We start from the raw sequence: 19675 nt of genomic DNA, 5'->3' as shown, positions 1-19675 counted from the left end.
AAAAAAATATACGCCACACACACATACCCCACCCCCAATCCAACGCCCTTGACGCAAATCCCATAGGGGTGATGGAAGGATGGGCAGCGCCTGAGAGCTGCGGCCTGCCACCATGGCCCCCCACTCCCTCCCATCTGTTGCTAGATGTCTCAAGATGCAAGTTTTTTTACTCATCCTTCCCCAGCGTTTACCTTTTTTCCCACCTTTCACGGGGCGCCTTGTGGCGACCCATCAGCGTTCCTGTTCTGTAACCCTGTACACGGTTTGTCTAATGTGAACGAGTTTGTGCTGTAAACAAAGTTTCGTTGTACTTGTGCAATGACAATAAATACCTATCCTATCCTGTGGCACATTTATGAGCGGGTCCCTCTGAGGGTAAGTGTGCATAGTCAATCTTGAGGTAGCATGAGGGCTAAAGAAGCAATACTTTATACATTATCATGCCCATCTCCAGGCAGCACCTGCAGACACCTAAAAAAGAAAGGCTGACCAAATCCATTTCCTATCACACATCCTTTTTTTGTAATAAAACGGTTGAGCCTCCATGACAAACGCTTGAAATGAGGGATTAAAGAAAAAAGAAGGAAAACATGGGTGGTGTTAAGAGTAGCAGAGCTGCCCCAGCAGCTTTTTCCTGCGGTGCAGGGTGCAGCTGTCACAAACGACCAACTTACATGATCACACAAACCAACTGTGGCAAAACCAAGATATAGAGATACAAGTGAAAAGTTGACTTGTTGGAATTAAATTGGGGTTGTTCAGAAATCTACACCTTGCTATTGTTCCTTTTGTATGTATAGTTGTATTTTTATACACAAAACAAATAAATAATAAATACATTACAAGTAAATAAAGTGAGGTATTGTAGTCTTTGCGCATGTGTGGACTGTTCGTGTAGTCCGGTACCGACCATGTAGTGGCAGGTGGAACAAAATACAGGACTGGCACATTCATCTTGATGGCAAAGACTATTTTTTGACTACAGCAACATACCAAGGACAAACCAAAATGAGAATGCAAATGAGACTCTGTTATGACACAGTCGTATATACATCAGGTAAGACCTGTACTCTAGTTGCTGAGAAGTTAAATGCTAAATAAGACAAAATAGCATCTTGGCTGGCATCATCCTGTTTAACCCTAAACACTAAGAAGACTAACTGTCTGCTCCTCCTTAAAAAAGCTACCTCAAACAAACCTGAATATAAAAATTAATGAGGAGCTCATTGAACAAGTACCTGAAGTCAAATATTTGGGCATAATCATAGACTATCAGCTGAATTTTAAAAGTCACATTAAGAAAATGTGTAAAACCCTGAAGGCAAACCTAGGCTGTTTTAAGATTATAAGAAACTGCTTAACTCTCAGCTGTGCTTTTACTTTTATGAATTCAATGATTCTTTCACACATATCTTATGGCTTAACTACATGGTCCCAGGCACACCAGTCATCAATCAAGACCATTGAGTGTCTTTATAACCGCGCCTTGAAAGTTCTAGACAAGAAGAGTATACGATATCATCATTGCCAAATTTTAACCAAATACAATATTTTAAGTTTTACCAATTTTATTTTGTTACACTCAGTCAAACTGTTTTTTAAATGCTTGGATAACTCTGCTCCCCAATTGCTCTGCAAGGCAAATTACAAGACTGCCAAGTGGTACCAGATCTACCACCCGAGCAATGTCAAAAGGCAACTGTTGCGTTCCATTCCGTAGAACATCTTTTGCCCAGACTGCCTTTTCAATAAAAGGACCACAACTATGGAACTCTCTACCTGACACTTTGAAAAGTATACCTGCACTTGTCACTTTCAAAAAAACAAACAAAATTATGGCTAGTTGAGCAACAATCGTGTTACCATGTTTAGTTTTTACTAATTTTTACTAATTGGTTTTTATCTAGTCTGCACTTTGTCTGTGTTATTATTATTATTGGCTTTTATCTAGTTTGCACTTTGTATTATTTCTATTATCATTATTATCGACTCATCTTTGCCTTATTCTTTTTTTTCCTATTTTAATGATGTTGGATCTGTGTTGTTGTTGGGGACAAGCGCTTCATAGCAGCAGTCGACCTCCAGGGTCCCAACCCCCCCCCTGTTGCGAGTTGTCGATTATACGTAACATGTTTATGTGCGCATTGCATGGAGGTTTTTTCCCACTCCAGACTAGGCCTCTACTGAAATTAGATGTTCTTATTTAAACGGGGATAGCAGATATATTCTATGTGTCATACTTGATCATTTTGCGATATTGCCATATTTTTGCTGAAAGGATTTAGTAGAGAACATCGACGATAAAGTTTGCAACTTTTGGTCGCTGATAAAAAAGCCTTGCCTGTACCGGAAGTAGCGTGATGTCACAGGTTGTGGAGCTCCTCACATCTGCACATTGTTTACAATCATGGCCACAAGCAGCGAGAGCGATTCGGACCGAGAAAGCGACGATTACCCCATTAATTTGAGCGAGGATGAAAGATTTGTGGATGAGGAAAGTGAGAGTGAAGGACTAGAGGGCAGTGGAAGCGATTCAGATAGGGAAGATGCTGTGAGAGGCGGGTGGGACCTGATATTCAGCTGGGAAAGACTAAAACAGTAAATAAACACAAGACATATATGTACTCCGCTCTAACCAACTGAGCTAACCGGCCACGATGTATTAGCCACAACACAACCAGGCTTATATTTAATATGCCACAAATTAATCCCGCATAGCAAACATCTCCCCCCTCCCGTCCATATAACCCGCCAATATAAATCAAACACCCGCACAACACACTCAATCCCACGACCCAAAGTACCGTTCACCTCTGCAAAGTTCATACAGCACAAATATTTCCCCAAAGTTACGTACGTGACATGCACATAGCGGCACGCACGTACGGGCAAGCGATCAAATGTTTGGAAGCCGCAGCTGCGTACTCACGGTAGCACGTATCCAAACTTGTAAGAGTCTCTGTTGTCCCATCTTCACAAGCATGCATATCCAACTCAAAGTCCTCCTGGTAAGAGTCTCTCTTGTCCCATCTCCACAAGCATGCGTATCCAACTCAAAGTCCTCCTGGTAAGAGTCTCTGTTGTCCCAGGCCAATGGTAAAGCTTGACTGTCATCGTTCGGGAATGTAAACAATGAAACACCGGCTACGACGTAGCCGCTACGTGTTTGTGTTGCTGCAGCCGGCCGCTAATACACAGCTTCCCACCTACAGCTTTCTTCTTTGCTGTCTTCATTGTTCATTAAACAAATTGCAAAAGATTCACCAACACAGATGTCCAGAATACTGTGGAATTTTGCGATGAAAACAGACGACTTAATAGCTGGCCACAATGCTGTCCCAAAATGTCCGCTACAATCCGTGACGTCATCATACCGAGACGTTTTCAGCAGGATATTTTGCGGGAAATTTAAAATTGCACTTTACTAATCTAACCCGGCCGTATTGGCATGTGTTGCAATGTTAAGATGTCATCATTGATATATAAACTATCAGACTGCGTGGTCGGTAGTAGTGGGTTTCAGTAGGCCTTTAGGAGCCCAGTCTAGATTGTAGTTTTTTACTCATCTTCTTCCCCAGCATTTTACCTTTTTCCCATCTTTTACGGGGCGCCTCGTGGCGACCCATCAGCGTTCCTGAACTGTAACCCTGTACACTGTTTGTTTGTGTAATCTTGAATGGGTTTGTGCTGAAAACATAGTTTCGTTGTACTTGTGCAATGACAATAAAGTCCTATCCTATCCAAAGGATTTGCAACAAAGTATCAAAAATTGACAATTTGATTTATGATTATGTGAGTTGGTCCAATTACTTTTGGTCCCTTAAAAGGTGGAAGGCACATATAAAATGCATACTTGCCAACCCTCCCGTTTTTAGCGGGAGAATCCCGATATTCAGCGCCTCTCCCGACAACCTCCCGGCAGAGATTTTCTCCCGACAAACTCCCGGTATTCAGCCGGAGCTGGAGGCCACGCCCCCTCCAGCTCAATGCGGACCTGAGTGGCGACAGCAGCTTGCCTGCCCAATGACGTCATAACATCTACGGCTTTTAGAGAGTAGAGTGCACAACAAGGAGAGAGAGTTCTTGGTTTCTTATGTGGGTTTATTGTTAGGCAGTTTCATTAACGTCCTCCCAGCGCGGTACCAACACACAACAACAGCAGTCACGTTTAGTCTAACGTAAAGCAGTTCGCCTGCCGTAAACAGCAATGTTGTGACACTCTTAAACAGGACAATACTGCCACCTACTGGATAGCCTGCAGAACACTGAAATTCAAGTATGTCTTTTATTTATATGTATAATCAAATAAAATAAAAAAAATGTATATAGCTAGAATTCACTGAAAGTCAAGTATTTCATACATATATTATATATATATATGAAATACTTGATTTGGTGAATTCTAGCTGTAAATATACTCTCCTCTTAACCACGCCCCCCCCCCCCCCCCGATATTGGAGGTCTCAAGGTTGGCAAGTATGAAAATGTGTTGTAATTCCTATACCGTTCACCTGATTTGGATGTAAATACCCTCAAATTAAAGCTCAAAGTCTGCACTTAAAGCACATCTTGATTGTTTCATTGCAAATCTATTGTGGTGTTTTACAGAGCTGGAACACTGAAAATTGTGTCAATGTCCAAATATTTATGGACCTAACTGTAGGGTTCCTTGTAGTCTGTCAAGAGTGTAACATGGACACATCCACCCTATGAAAGATCCACACACAGGAAGATGTGTTCATCTAAGTAGACAAGACTAACAGTTGTGTGTGTGTGTGCATGTGTTTTTTGCAGTTAAGGGAGATGGATGGAAAGCCGCAACAGACAGGAAATCTCTTTCTGCAGCCTACGCTCCTTCTCTAAGCTGGCAGCTCATCATCACCTAGGTCTTTTCAATCGCCTTTTCTGCAAAAAGAAATCCTCAAGGTCAACATGACGGTTTTCTTCTATTTTAGTAACCACTCTTACCTTTTTATAGAAACCATTTTTTTCAGTGCTACTGGAACATCACTTTGAGTGAATCAAAATAGGCTTTTCATCATGCAAAAAAGTACGAGATCATTCTGTCTTATTAATCATTGCCTTTATATATTTTAAATGTTGCAGACACATGTACACATGCTTGGATATTTCATGGAGCGGCAAGATTGTCACTAAGCATCACAGATGACTACGTAAGCCGTGCATAATTTCCTCTGGCTAAAGACCTGCTTGGCTTAACTGTCAAACCATATTAGAGAAGCCGGACACATACAGTAAAAATGCACACCTTTAAACACGTTTACTGACATGCATGTGGGAAAACACTGATACAATAATGTTTATTTACAAAACAAATCCATGTTTCCTCCACCGTTATTAATATTAAATCGTTTCATGTAATTTTCTATATAGTACCAAATCACAACAGTACCAATCTCCATAGAACAGGTCTCTCTCTATGCCTTGTGATTTTATAAAACAAACCAAATAATGTGTTATTCCTCCTATTTACACTATAGTATGTCAGCTATGTGTCTTACAGTTTTTTTCCCTTTTACAAATAGTGACATTCATTTATTTTTAGCAGTCCTGAGTAGTCAAAACACAAGTATCAAACTCAAGGCTCGGGGGCCAGATGTGGCCCGCCACTTCACTTTTTTGGGCCCTGAAAAGCCTGGAAATAATATGTATCAATAAAGTACTGTAACTTACCTTACTGAATGTTTTTTTTCATTTTTATTTTAAGGGGGAAAAAAATACATGTACTCCATGTAAACGCAAATGATGTTAACTTAAATATTGTGTAATTATGCAAAAATATATTATCAAACATTCAAACCATTTTTTTAAATAAAAATAAATACTAATAATAATAATGATTTCAAAGCAAGTTATCCATCAAATTGTGCTATGTAAAAGTAGCAGTAGATTTTGTGGTAAAATTGCGAAATTTACTGTGGTTTTTACAGCATTTTTCTCTAAATGAAAAAAAAACAGTACTTTTTTTTTTACTGTAATAAACCGTGGTGCCGTTTTGGCATTAACAATAATACACCAAAAAATCTACAGTTGTTGATTTACGGGAAGAAAAAAAAAAAGCAAACAAATTGGCAGCTCAGGTGCCAAAATATATATATCAGTGGCCTAGTGGTTAGAGTGTCCGCCCTGAGATCGGTAGGTTGTGAGTTCAAACCCCGGCCGAGTCATACCAAAGACAATAAAAATGGGACCCATTACCTCCCTGCTTGGCACTCAGCATCAAGGGTTGGAATTGGGGGTTAAATCACCAAAAATTATTCCCGGGCGTGGCACCGCTGCTGCCCACTGCTCCCCTCACCTCCCAGGGGGTGATCAAGGGGATGGGTCAAATGCAGAGGACAAATTTCACTACACCTTGTGTGTGTGTGACAATTATTGGTACTTTAACTTTTAACTTAAAATGTTACTGTAAAATTGCAGGTACTTTTTTTATTTGTAGTAAAAAATTAATGTAAATTTTACAGTAAAATTCTGACAACTGAGCTGCCTTTTTTTAAACCATAAAAACAGCAGTATTGTTTTTCCATTTACAGTAATATACACTACATTTTGAGGTGAAATTATTGCAACTTACCATATATATTTTTACATTTTAGTTTTTAAAAAATCTACTAATAAAATGCATAAAAAATTGTGTAATAATAGTATTCACTGTTAGAAGCGGCCCTCTGGGGCCAAACATAACTGCGATGTGGCCCTCAGTGAAAACCACTTTGACACCCCTGCTCTACAATGATACTAGGGGTGTAACAGCAGCCTTTGGCGCACCAAATTCCCACTCAGTACATACTAATTATAAGGTGCGGGACATTTTCCCTTCGACATGCATTTATCTGCCAATCAAACACAAGCGGTAGCTAAAGGAGACACATGTTAGGAACCTCCATAAGCTGTGTATTAAAGCGGCCATAGAAAGACGAGCAGTGAAACTCCAAAATCTAACAAGCAGTCATGACTCGTAACAGTTTTAAAGAGACAGAGCTTGCAGTGTTTACCATACATTTATTTATTTATTTGTGCCGGCCCGCCAAAGAAAGATGTTGCATCCTTTTATAGTTTGTTTAGCTACAGTATATAGTGTTCACCTTTGCTCACAAAACACATTATAATGGGACTTTGCAGCTTGTCGTTACACTGGATGGCATCGTAGATTTGCTTCTTCTCACGCATCTGTTTATCAATGTAGTAACTAGGGATGTATCAATTAAAGATGTAATAATATACCACACCACGGTTCGCATTACTGTTTTACAAACCCCAAAACCAGTGAAGTTGGCACGTTGTGTAAATGGTAAATAAAAACCAAATACAATGATTTGCAAATCCTTTTCAACTTATATTCAATTGAATAGACTGCAAATACAAGATATTTAATGTTATATTAAACTGTTATTTTTTGCAAATATTAGCTCATTTGGAATTTGATGCCTGCAACATGTTTCAAAAAAGCTGGCACAAGTGGCAAAAAAGACTGCGAAAGTTGAGGAATGCTCATCAAACACTTATTTGGAACATCCCACAGGTGAACAGGCTAATTGGGAACAGGTGGGTGCCATGGTTGGGTATAAAAGCAGCTTCCATGAAATGCTCAGTCATTCACAAACAAGGACGGGTTGAGGGTCACCACTTTGTCAACAAATGCGTGAGCAAATTGTCCAACAGTTTAAGAACAACGTTTCTCAACCAGCTATTGCAAGGAATTTAGGGATTTCACCATCTACGCTCCGTAATATCATCAAAAGGTTCAGAGAATCTGGAGAAATCACTGCACGTAAGCCATGATATTACGGACCTTCGATCTCTCAGGCGGTACTGCATCAAAAAGCAACAGCAGTGTGTAAAGGATATCACCAGATGGGCTCTGGAACACTTCAGAAAACCACTGTCGGTAACTACAGTTCGTCGCTACATCTGTAAGTGCAAGTTAAAACTCTACTATGCAAAGCGAAATAAATTTATCAACAACACCCGGAAACGCCGACGAATTTACTGGGTCAGAGCTTATTTAATATGGACTGATGCAAAGTGTATAAGTGTTCTGTGGTCGGACAAGTCCATTTTTTCAAATTGTTTTTGGAAACTGTGGACGTCGTGTCCTCCGGACCAAAGAGGAAAAGAACCACCCGGGTGGTTATAGGCGCAAAGTGTAAAAGCCAGCATGTGTGATGGTATGGGGGTGTATTAGTGCCCTAGACATGGGCAACTTACACATCTGTGAAGGCGCCATTAATGCTGAAAAGGTACATACAGGTTTTGGAGCAACATATGTTGCCATCCAAGCAACGTTATCATGGACGCCCCTGCTTATTTCAGCAAGACAATGCCAAGCCACGTGTTACAACAGCATGGCTTCATAGTAAAAGAGTGCGGGTACTAGACTGGCCTGCCTGTAGTCCAGACCTGTCTCCCATTGAAAATGTGTGGTGCATTATGAAGCCTAAAATACCACAACGGAGACCCCCGGACTGTTGAACAACTTAAGCTGTACATCAAGCAAGAATGGGAAAGAATTCCTCCTGAAAAGCTTCAAAAATGTGTCTCCTCAGTTCCCAAACCTTTACTGAGTGTTGTTAAAAGGAAAGGCCATGTAACTCAGTGGTAAAAATGCCCCTGTGACAACTTTTTTGCGACGTGTTGCTGCCATTAAATTCTAATTTAATGATCATTTGCAACAACAACAAAAATACCAGTGCCAACTTCACTGGTTTTGGGTTTTTGTATAGTTGCTAGTTACCTGGTCAACTTTTATTTATTTTTTTTACAATACACCGCAATAATATTGTACCATTCTAGAGGCTAATCTTTCCTGTGATAAAATGGCAACCAAGGTAATCAAAAAGGTCAACCAAAGAACAAGATGTCTCTACAGAATCTCCTCTCTGGTCAACAAAAGCACCATGAGGATTCTAGCGGGAACTCTCGTTCAACCCTTTTTCGATTACGCATGCACCTCCTGGTACCCCAGCCCCTCCAAAACCCTCAAATCTAGACTCCAAACATCCCAGAACAAGCTAGTCAGGTTACTTCTAGACCTCCACCCCAGATCCCACCTCACTCCAACCCACTTCTCCAAAGTGGACTGGCTCAGGGTGGAGGACAGAGTAAAACAACTTGCACTGAGCCTAGTCTATAAAATCCGCTACACCTCCCTGATACCGAAGTCAGGGTTTCCCTCACATTCATTTATTAGTGGCGGCCCGCCACGAAAGAATTACGTCCGCCACAAATAAATAAAAAAATTTAAAAAAAAAAAAAACAATTTTAATTTAAAAATTTATTTATTTATTTATTTTTTTTTTTGTCCTCTCCAGCTTCTCAGGCAAATCATATAGTTGATGTAGATGCCCATATCGGCTGTTCAGATTTACTTTACAAAAGAGAAGTGTAGGATACTTCTCTTGTTGCCTTATTTGTATTTGACTTTATTAAATGTATTTATATTAGAAACACAACATGTGTATATAGCAAAGGGTGCAAAGTCTGCAGGCAGTAGGAAACACATGGTTAAGTGTAGGGAGTAAAACTGATGGCAGTCTAAAGTTCAAGATTTTTGGAGCTCTTTGTTCAGTGGATCAGATGTTTGATGAAGCTCTGTGTCTATCTACCACCACTACTGTTTTCTGTTTATTTGTTACTGACTGTGGCAGGAACATCTCTGCCTCTGTTTCACTTTATGTTGCTGGTAAATAATATGGTTGTAGTAGTAGGCTAAAGTTAAATTATTTAGTATGCACTAATTAAAGGGGCAGAGCTTTGAGACATTTTAGCTTTTATATTTTATAAGTTATATTTTTTGTAAGAACCACAATTAATAAATATATTTCAGTGAATAACTTATTGTTCAAATCTGTATATAAATATGTACATAAAGTGTTGTAATTATATTGTAAAATGGATGGATGGATGGACGTTTAAAACAAAACTGTTATTATTAATTAGTAAGTATACATTTTTTGAGCCTTTTTAGAGAAAATCAAATCATTGTAGTAAATCATGCAAATTACTCGATGATGTCATGGTGACCACGCCCATAGCCACGCCCCCACCGCCACAGGTATATTGGCAGTTTATGGGAAACACTGGAAGTACACGTCAAACTACTTCCAGAACGTAAATGACCGCCACAACCACAACACCAGGGGGAGCTCCACTAACCACGTTAAACCCAGATTCCGATCTAACAAAGGTCTTAACTCATTCTCCTTCTATGCCACATCAATATGGAATGCACTCCCAACAGGTGTAAAAGAAAGGGCATCTCTATCCTCCTTCAAAACCGCACTAAAATAACACCTCCAGGCAGCTACAACCCTAGACTAACACCCTCCACCCACCACATCCCACCTCCCCGGATTGTAAATAACCAAATGTATATACTTGTTCTTATGCTTTCTGAGCTCACTATGTTCTCTGCTCGATGTACATATCCTACCAAGTCAGACCTACACTGTTTCAATGTCCATTTCTCAGATGATATAATTGTTGATGACCATACTTGCCAACCCTCCCGATTTTCCCGGGAGACTCCCGAATTTCAGTGCCCCTCCCGAAAATTTTCCAGGGCAACCATTCTCCCGAATTTATCCCGATTTCCACCCGGACAACAATATTGGGGGCGTGCCTTAAAATCACTGCCTTTAGCGTCCTCTCTCACCTGAAAAGGAGACTATTATATACAGTACGTCTCCGTTATCCATAGGTTTATCTACAACCCATAAAGTAGGCAGGCACGGAGCTATTTCTCAGCGTGTGTTTATTCCAGCCGGCACGTTAATACATTGACACACAACATCCGGATTCCCATCATGCATTGCTTCAAAACTACGGCAAGTAGTAATGTCCAAAAACATATATATATAAGAAATACTTGAAAATATATACACCCCCCGGCCATCTCCCGAATTCGGAGGTCTCAAGGTTGGCAAAAAACTTATTGGGGTGTTACCATTTAGTGGTCAATTGTACGGAATATGTACTGTACTGTGCAATCTACTAATAAAAGTCTACGTCCTGGGCATGACGTTAAAGTGCATCCGGCAGTGGAGGCTCCTCTATGGGGTCTTGGGGCACTAGGAGGTTAACCCCTTTACTACTGTTACCCCAGGTGGCCCTTGGCAAAGGCCTAGTACCTGACTGCCCTCTAGCCAGGGATACGGTGAAGACCTCAACGGCGGAGCAGTCGGAAGACGGTAGATGTAAGAACCACCACAACGGCTGTGATGGCAGAAGAAGGCACCCCCACATCCATGTGGGCCCAGTTATGGGGAAATAACGACCCAAGACCTCAACGGTGGAACAGGCGGAGGATGATTGCTAAACCTACGGACCGTCACAACGGCTGGGATGGCGGATGAAGGCTGCAGCAGAAAAAGGGTCCCCAGTCGTCTTGGACTCCATGCCACTGGACCCTGACCCGGATCTGTCAAGGATCGTGTGGTGACTGCCTGTGCACCTGTCTCCCCACGTTAAACCTCTTTACCGCAGATTACTTTTGATTTATGTGTTTATTGTAGGGGTGTAACAATACGTGTATTTGTATTGAACAGTTTCGGTACGGGGGTTCCGGTTCAGTTCGGAGGTGTACCGATTGAGTTTCCACATGGACATATTAAGTAGCGTAACGCTCGTTGTGTAAACAATGCACACCGAGGCACAACTCACGGCATGCTAGCAGCTAACGGGCTAGGATAGACTGACCATACGTCCTCTTTTCACCGGACATATCCTCTTTTGCGGAGCTGTCAGGGCGGAGTTTCTTAAAAGCCTCAAATGTCCGGCATTTTGAGTTAGGGTTGCGTGTATTTTCAATGTACGTTCGGGGTTAAGAAGGGGTTAAAAACAAAACAAATTGTGCGTGCAGCAGCATTGGTGAGGGAGGGGCAGAGACAGACAGAGAGAGAGAGAGTTATGATAAACGCGCATGCGTCGCCAGGCTCTGCTTTTTATCCATAGATTTATCACATTTAATTTTATATTATCTATAGCAGGGGTGTCAAAAGTGTGCCCCGGAGGCCATTTGCGGCCCACAGCTAATGTTTTAAAGGCCCACGGCACATTCTAAAAATACTATTAAAATGAACAAAAACATAAAAAAAGTGAAATAAAAAAGCTTAAAGCTTAAACGTAATTGAGAAAAAGTTGCAATGTTGACTAATAAAACAAAGCTGTTTTTTTTTTCTTTCAAACTGTCATTGCTCAAAACATAATATTGAATCAAAATCAATGTTATTATGAATTGTTGACCTATCCAAGGTTCCCATTACTTCACATCAAATATTCCACTAAGAAAAATATTTTTGGTGGAAGATTTTGCAAATTGGGTAAATAAATAACCCAAAAATGTATAATTTGTGGTTTTCTTACTGTACCGAAAATGAACCGAACCGTGACCTCTAAACCGAGGTACGTACCGAACCGAAATTTTTGTGTATCGTTACACCCCTAATTCATTGTGAGTCTTAAAGGCCTACTGAAAGCCACTACTAGCGACCACGCAGTCTGATAGTTTATATATCAATGATGAAATCTTAACATTGCAACACATGCCAATACGGCCGGGTTAACTTATAAAGTGACATTTTAAATTTGCTGCTAAACTTCCAGTTCGAAACGCCTCTGAGGATGACGTATGCGCGTGACGTAGCCCGGGGAACACGGGTATGGCTTCCACATTGAAGCCAATACGAAATAGCCGTTATCATCTCATTCTGGGTGTATTCTGGACATCTGTGTTGGTGAATCTGTTGCAATTATGTTCATTGCATTATGGAGAAAGAAGCTGAGCAAGCAAAGAAGAAAGTTCTCGGTGCAAAGCGGACGTATTTTGCGAAGGAAGTCAGCAGCAACACAACACAGGCGGTGTTTCATTGTTTACATTCCCGAAAGATGCAGTCAAGATGGAAGAACTCGGATAACAGAGACTCTAACCAGGAGGACTTTTGACTTCGATACACAGACGCCTGTAGAGAACTGGGACAACACAGACTCTTACCAGGATTACTTTGATTTGGATGACAAAGACGCAGACGTGCTACTGTGAGTATGCAGCTTTGGCTTCCAAACATTTGATCGCTTGACCGTACGTGCGCGTCACGTACGTAACTTTTTTTTAAATATATAAGCTTTATGAACCTTGGGTTAGGTGAACGGTCTTTTGGGCTGAGTGATTGTGTGTGTTGATCAGGTGTTTGAATGGTATTGGCGTGTTCTATGGAGCTAGGAGCTAGCAGAGGAGCTAGGAGCTAGCATAACAAACACGTAGGTGTTTTTATGCAGGATTAATTTGTGGCATATTAAATATAAGCCTGGTTGTGTTGTGGCTAATAGAGTATATATATGTCTTGTGTTTATTTACTGTTTTAGTCATTCCCAGCTGAATACCAGGTACCGTGAGTAGCAGCTGCGCTTCCAAACATTTGATTGCTTGCCAGTACGTGCGCGTCACGTACGTTACTTTGTTTAAATATATAAGCTTTATGAACCTTGGGTTAGGTGAACGGTCTTTTGGGCTGAGTGATTGTGTGTGTTGTGCAGGTGTTTGAATTGGATTGGCGGCTTATATGGAGCTAGGAGCTAGGAGCCAGCATAGGAGCTAGGAGCTAGCATAACAAACACTGAGGTGTTTTTATGCAGGATTAATTTGTGGCATATTAAATATAAGCCTGGTTGTGTTGTGGCTAATACAGTATATATATGTCTTGTGTTTATTTACTGTTGTAGTCATTCGCAGCTGAATATCAGGTCACCCCCGGCTCTCACAGCATCTTCCCTATCTGAATAGCTTCAACTCCCCACTAGTCCTTCACTTGCACTTTCCTCATCCACAAATCTTTCATCCTCGCTCAAATTAATGGGGAAATTGTCGCTTTCTCGGTCCGAATCTCTCTCACTTCATGCGGCCATCATTGTAAACAATAGGGAACTTTGCGTATATGTTCAATTGACTACGTCACGCTACTTCCGGTAGGGGCAAGCCTTTTTTTTATCAGATACCAAAAGTTGCGATCTTTATCGTCGTTGTTCTATACTAAATCCTTTCAGCAAAAATATGGCAATATCGCGAAATGATCAAGTATGACACATAGAATAGATCTGCTATCCCCGTTTAAATAAAAAAAAATCATTTCAGTAGGCCTTTAAATGTTTAGTTTAGATTCCTTTGTGTGTCTCAGTCTCTGTTTCTGTTGTTTTTGTTTCTCTGATGTGACAGTTGGTTGGGGGGCGCATGATAAATGAAAATAACATAACATAAACAAAGTCACGCACAGGCATCCTCCATAAAGGGATACCCCCCCCCCCCCTACCAGGAGGATTGCCATACTCGCTTCGAGTGACCGCCGATGATGATGAGTAATAAAAGTTGAAATCAATCAAAAAACCGTGGCCTTAAAACCGCGAAGATATCGTACCGTGAGATTGTGTCATGGTGCTGGCGGGGGACAACACAGAGGCGCTCTCAGAATGAAATCACATGATGTTTGGACAAATATAACAACGCTTTAACGCAAGAGTGTGCAGTGTTTCCCCCCCCGGCTGAACAAACCCAAAATAAACCTTCAAATAAAGTGAAATTGTTGCTATTTTTAAAATGTTGCTGAGGTCATCAACTTGGAACCAAGACCGGTAGTGGTAACCAGGCTGAAATTACCTCACTTTATCCGTAGCTCTGCTGGAAGTAATATTACCCCGGTGTGGATTTATGTCAATGGCGGTTGTTAAAAAAAGGTGCCAACGCAAGAAATGGACTTTAATGTGTCTCCGCCACACATTATTTCATCTTTGACTTGCAACTGTCACGACGCTCGCTTACAGGTTAGCTCGTTAAGCTAAGCTAGCTCTGCTAAGGCACAACAACAACAACAACAACAAGGTGTTATTTACTTACTGGCATTCTATCGGCGAATCTCCTGGGATTGTCGCCCTCGGCTGTTCCGGCGATAGGCGAACGAGTGTGACTTCTTCAACAACAGAGCAGTGACAGCAGCCTCGTTTCACTTACTTTACTCAGTCAAACCATCTTTAAGTAGGAGATCTCAGACTGAGCGGAAAGAAACGCCAAAGAGCCAATGGGAGAAGAGAGGGAAAGCTGTATCGCCCCGCCCTACTAGATGTATTAGCCAATCAAATGATCCGTACGGCTGGAGGCTGGTTATTTCCACCATCAGGTTAGGTTGTAGCTGTCATTCGCGCTCTGTTGAAGGAAAAGTGAGCTGTCAAAGATGCTATTCCATTACTTTGAATTGACCACCCCCTGGCGCTGTTTTGTACTGTTTTTGTACTTACTTTGATTATTATTTCTCAACAGTTTGTAAATATTGAAATGTATAAATAAAGGTTTATTTAAAAAACACAATCCCGGAAGTAATAATTTTTTTTTTTTTTTAAATGCTTCACTTTTAAATCCAAATTTGGATTATTTACAGAACTTGTGTGAGTCTATGGTTTTACATTTTGTTAAATATATATATTTAGCATTCTACTTTGGTTACTTTATTGAGTTTACAAACCTCTGGTGCTGTTTTGTACTGTTTTTGTACTGTTTTTGTACTTGTTTTGATTATTATTATTTATTACTTGTAGGTAATTTTGCATATTATAAATAAAGGTTTATAAAAAAAATAAAAAAAATATGCTATTCCACTTTCTGACTATTACGCCAATTAATGTGCTAACACGCAAGCAGTATTTATCCGTTATTTCACACCAATATCATCTCGATGTTTGCAGGTTTGTATGTTTTGGTCATTGCATTTTCTTTTCATCAATGGAAATGGAAAAACAAAAAAAATTCGTTAAAATATTTTTTTTTAAATTGAAAAACAAATAGTTCTTATTTTTGTTGTTGAGTAGCAATACCTAAATACAAAAGACGGGTTGATTTTCATTGTATATTTCATAAAATAAAAATTAAAAAAGCTACAGAAAACAGAAACGGAAAAGCAGACCGGATGTTTCTTCATTATTCTGGCACCGGAATTTCTTTCCTTTTTTTCACGAGGATACTACCATAGACATCTTATAAGTAGACGCAGCATTGGCTGCTGTGACGCGAAAAATTGGGCCGCCATCTTGAAGTGGTGATGAGGAGCCAGCGAGCAGCCTAAACTGACAGTTGACAGGTAGAAAACAAAGATGTTCAGCGTTTTCCTGCTCAAATGAGCGCACTGTTGAAAATAGGAATCGGGGGATTACTTTTCACAAGTAAGATTTAACATTACGTACTATTGGTTGTATTTTGTGAAAAGAATATTACCATATTGTATATAGACCAGTGTTTCTTAACCTTGTTGGAGGTACCAAACCCCACCAGTTTCCTACGCGCATTCACCGAACCCTTCTTTAGTGAAAAAAAAAAAAAACATTTTTTTTTTCAAATTCAAGACAAAGTTATATGTTTTTGGTAACACTATGGGGAACATATTCTCAGTAAAGACTTAATTTAGAGTTATTTGGACACTAGGGGAACATATTCTTAGTAACAAAGACTTAATTTAGAGTTATTTGGTTAGGGTTAGGGTCAGGGTTAGAGGGTTATAGGGTTATAATAAGGCCATGCCGAATAAGGCATTAATAAGTACTTAATAATGACTAGTTAAGAGCCAATATGTTACTAATTTGCATGTTAATAAGCAACTAATTAATGGTGAATATGTTCCCCATACTAAAGTGTTACCACGTTTTTTTTACTGGTGCACAAAATGAACCGTGCATGAACATCACCTTGTTCAAACAACAAAACCAACACAGTGCATAAACTCACAACAAATTACACACCTGCAAACCAGTCAGCTGTTGCCGTATCCGTAATACGCCGATAGGGAGAAGTTTGTATTTCACGATGAGTCGGGTGTGTTTTGACCTCCGCCGAACCCTTGAGGCAGACTCACCGAACCCCTAGGGTTCGATCGAACCCAGGTTAAGAACCACTGATATGGACATATATGACATGTTCTATTTTGCCTTCATTATTTTGTCAGAATGCACCAGAATGCTTCATTTGTATGTGAAAATCACAAATAAATCTTCTGGGGGAGGATGACCCCCCTACAGGGTTTTGGTTTACAAACTTTCAGCCCCACCTAAAACAAAATTCACTAGCTGCCACTGATTATGATGCATTCTCATTTTAGGCAAAGTATAAGACAATACTTTCTTAACAGTATAATTGTAACCAGGAATAAGTCTTCAAGTAACAATATTCAAATACTAACATTGTTGGGTAAAACAGCATTTGGTTTTATTCTGAATGTAGTGAAACAGATTGGTGGTTTTAGCTGATATAAAGACTTTCAGGTGTTTATATATGTTTATGTTTAAGTATTTGGCAGACGCTTTTACCCAAAGCGACATACATCAAAAATACATACAAAACAATCACTGTAAACATGATCCTTTAAGGGAAGAATGTAATACAAAATATCAATACAAAGTGTCAAGACAGAATAAACTCTCTGCTGCTGCAGCAACAGAGATACAGTCTATAAGATATATAGATATCTAATGTATTCATACATTGTTTATGTAGGATATACGCATGTATATATAACCTAATCATATTGTTTCTTCAACTTAAAAATAGCTGACCGTTTTTTTCCCCCTTCTCTGGGATTATATTCCCAGTTTTGATCTCGGACGTCTGTTCGCTTAGAGCAGGGGTCGGCAACCCAAAATGTTGAAAGAGCCATATTGGACCAAAAATACAAAAACAAATCTGTCTGGAGCCGCAAAAAATTTAAAGCCATATTACATACAGATAGTGTGTCATGAGATATAAATTGAATTAAGGGAAACTAAATGAGCTCAAATATAGCTACAAATGAGGCATAATGCTGCAATATGTATATAGCTAGCCTAAATAGCATGTTAGCATCGATTAGCTTGCAGTCATGCAGTGACCAAATATGTCTGATTAGCACTCCACACAAGTCAATAACATCAACAAAACTCACCTTTGTGCATTCACGCACAACGTTAAAAGTTTGGTGGACAGAATGACACAGAAAAAGTGGCATAAAACACGTTCTAGGAAGTCGGAGAAAGTTATACTTGTAAACAAACTACGGTGAGTTCAAGGACCGCCAAAATTAGTAGGACAAAACGGCGCTCGCCAAATACTCAAATCAGTGAAGCATGTTTAATATAAACAGTGTGCTTTATAACAATTAGGGAGGTTTGCGTCATGTTTGTCCTCCTACGGACACCATATGAAAACAAAAACTTTTTTTTTTTTTCTCATCTTTTTTCATTTTTCATACATTTTTAAAAAAGCTCCTGAGAGCCACTAGGGCGGCGCTAAAGAGCCGCATGCGGCTCTAGAGCCGCGGGTTGCCGACCCCTGGCTTAGAGCATATAAGAATATTATATTACTGTTAAGCAAACTATGAATAATAAAACACGCCAAAACATGTGTCATTTATCATAGCTACACGTATGACAAAAAAGCGCGTGAAAATCAGTGGTATTTAGTGAGGTAAGATGAATTAAATGCGCTGACAGTTCATTGCTCCTGCCGAATGAATTGCACTGAGTGGAGCGGATCACCACTCCAAGATGGCGGCCCCGTGTCTCGTCAGCGCCAGTAGGCAGTAGCGCTCGATGCTGCGTACCCTTATAAGAAGTCTATGAATACCACGGTACCCGCGTGCATCGCTAAAATTGATTTAGAGCCAACAAGGCTTGACATTTACATTTTATGTTTGTAATGTGCGTATATATTTTTGTAAGTGTCAGTCTTCGTTGTGCCACGACGAAAATCACAAGCACAAAAGGTAATTATAATAGTATTTATCCCCGCTTTTACTTTGAAAATAAAACTTCCGGTGACTGCAAATGGAAAAAAACCCTCCGTTTTGGTCAGTTTTGCCATTTCTGTTTACTAGGTATGTTTACATCAAATATAAAATGAAGAATGCTTTATTTTAAAATTTATTTTTTTTGTATTTTACAACAACATTCATTCAAATAAACCAGTCGTTTTGTTTTTCAATTTTTCAAAAGAAAATTAAATGATCAAAACATACACCGACCCTCTCACAAAAACAAAAGCTGAATACTTTTTACTGTGACCTATACAGTATTAAGCAGACATTACAAAACGGATGTTTCTTCATTATTCTGACACCGGAAGTTTTTTGTTTTTTTTCAAAGTAAAAACGGGGACACTACGGTACCCGCGTGCCTCACTAAAATTGATTTAGAGGCTTTACATTTACAGATATTTCTACGCACATACGACACGAAAGTTAATGCAGTTTATGTTTATAATGTGCGTAGATATATTTGTAAGTCTCAGTCCTCGTTGTGCCACGACGAAAATAACAGGCACAATGGTACCGTAGTAATTATCCCCGCTTTTACTTTGAAAATACATGTTCCGGTGTCTGCAAATGAAAAGAAAAAAAACTCCGTTTTGGTCAGTTTTTCCATTTCTGTTTACTTGAGATTTTAAATTTTTGTTACATGAAATATAAAATCAAAATAACAATTTTTGTATATTTAGTTATTGCTTTTCAACGCCAAAAAAGAAGAACGCTTTATTTGTTTTAATTGTATTTTATACATTTTACAACGAAATGCATTAAAAAAAAGCAGTCGTTTTGTTTTTCAGTTTTTCAAAATAAAATGATCAAAACAAACCCTTTCACAATAACAAAAG

General features: G+C 39.6%; 1 protein-coding gene across 6 annotated transcripts in view; it reads right to left on the bottom strand.

The window, feature by feature from the left end:
* hycc1 (hyccin PI4KA lipid kinase complex subunit 1) overlaps positions 1-15044 on the bottom strand; it is an 86424-nt gene extending 71380 nt beyond the window's left edge. For all 6 annotated transcript variants that reach the window (XM_062029469.1, XM_062029470.1, XM_062029468.1 and 3 more), the window contains exon 1: positions 14906-15044. The gene's annotated coding sequence lies outside the window, so the exon portion shown is untranslated. The remainder of the gene's footprint in view (positions 1-14905) is intronic.
* Positions 15045-19675: the final 4631 nt, after the last annotated feature.

Source organism: Entelurus aequoreus, linkage group LG20, assembly GCF_033978785.1.
Source record: "Entelurus aequoreus isolate RoL-2023_Sb linkage group LG20, RoL_Eaeq_v1.1, whole genome shotgun sequence".
Taxonomy (NCBI): domain Eukaryota; kingdom Metazoa; phylum Chordata; class Actinopteri; order Syngnathiformes; family Syngnathidae; genus Entelurus; species Entelurus aequoreus.
The sequence above is the reverse complement of the archived record's forward strand: the minus strand, read 5'-3'. Positions and strand labels throughout refer to the sequence as shown.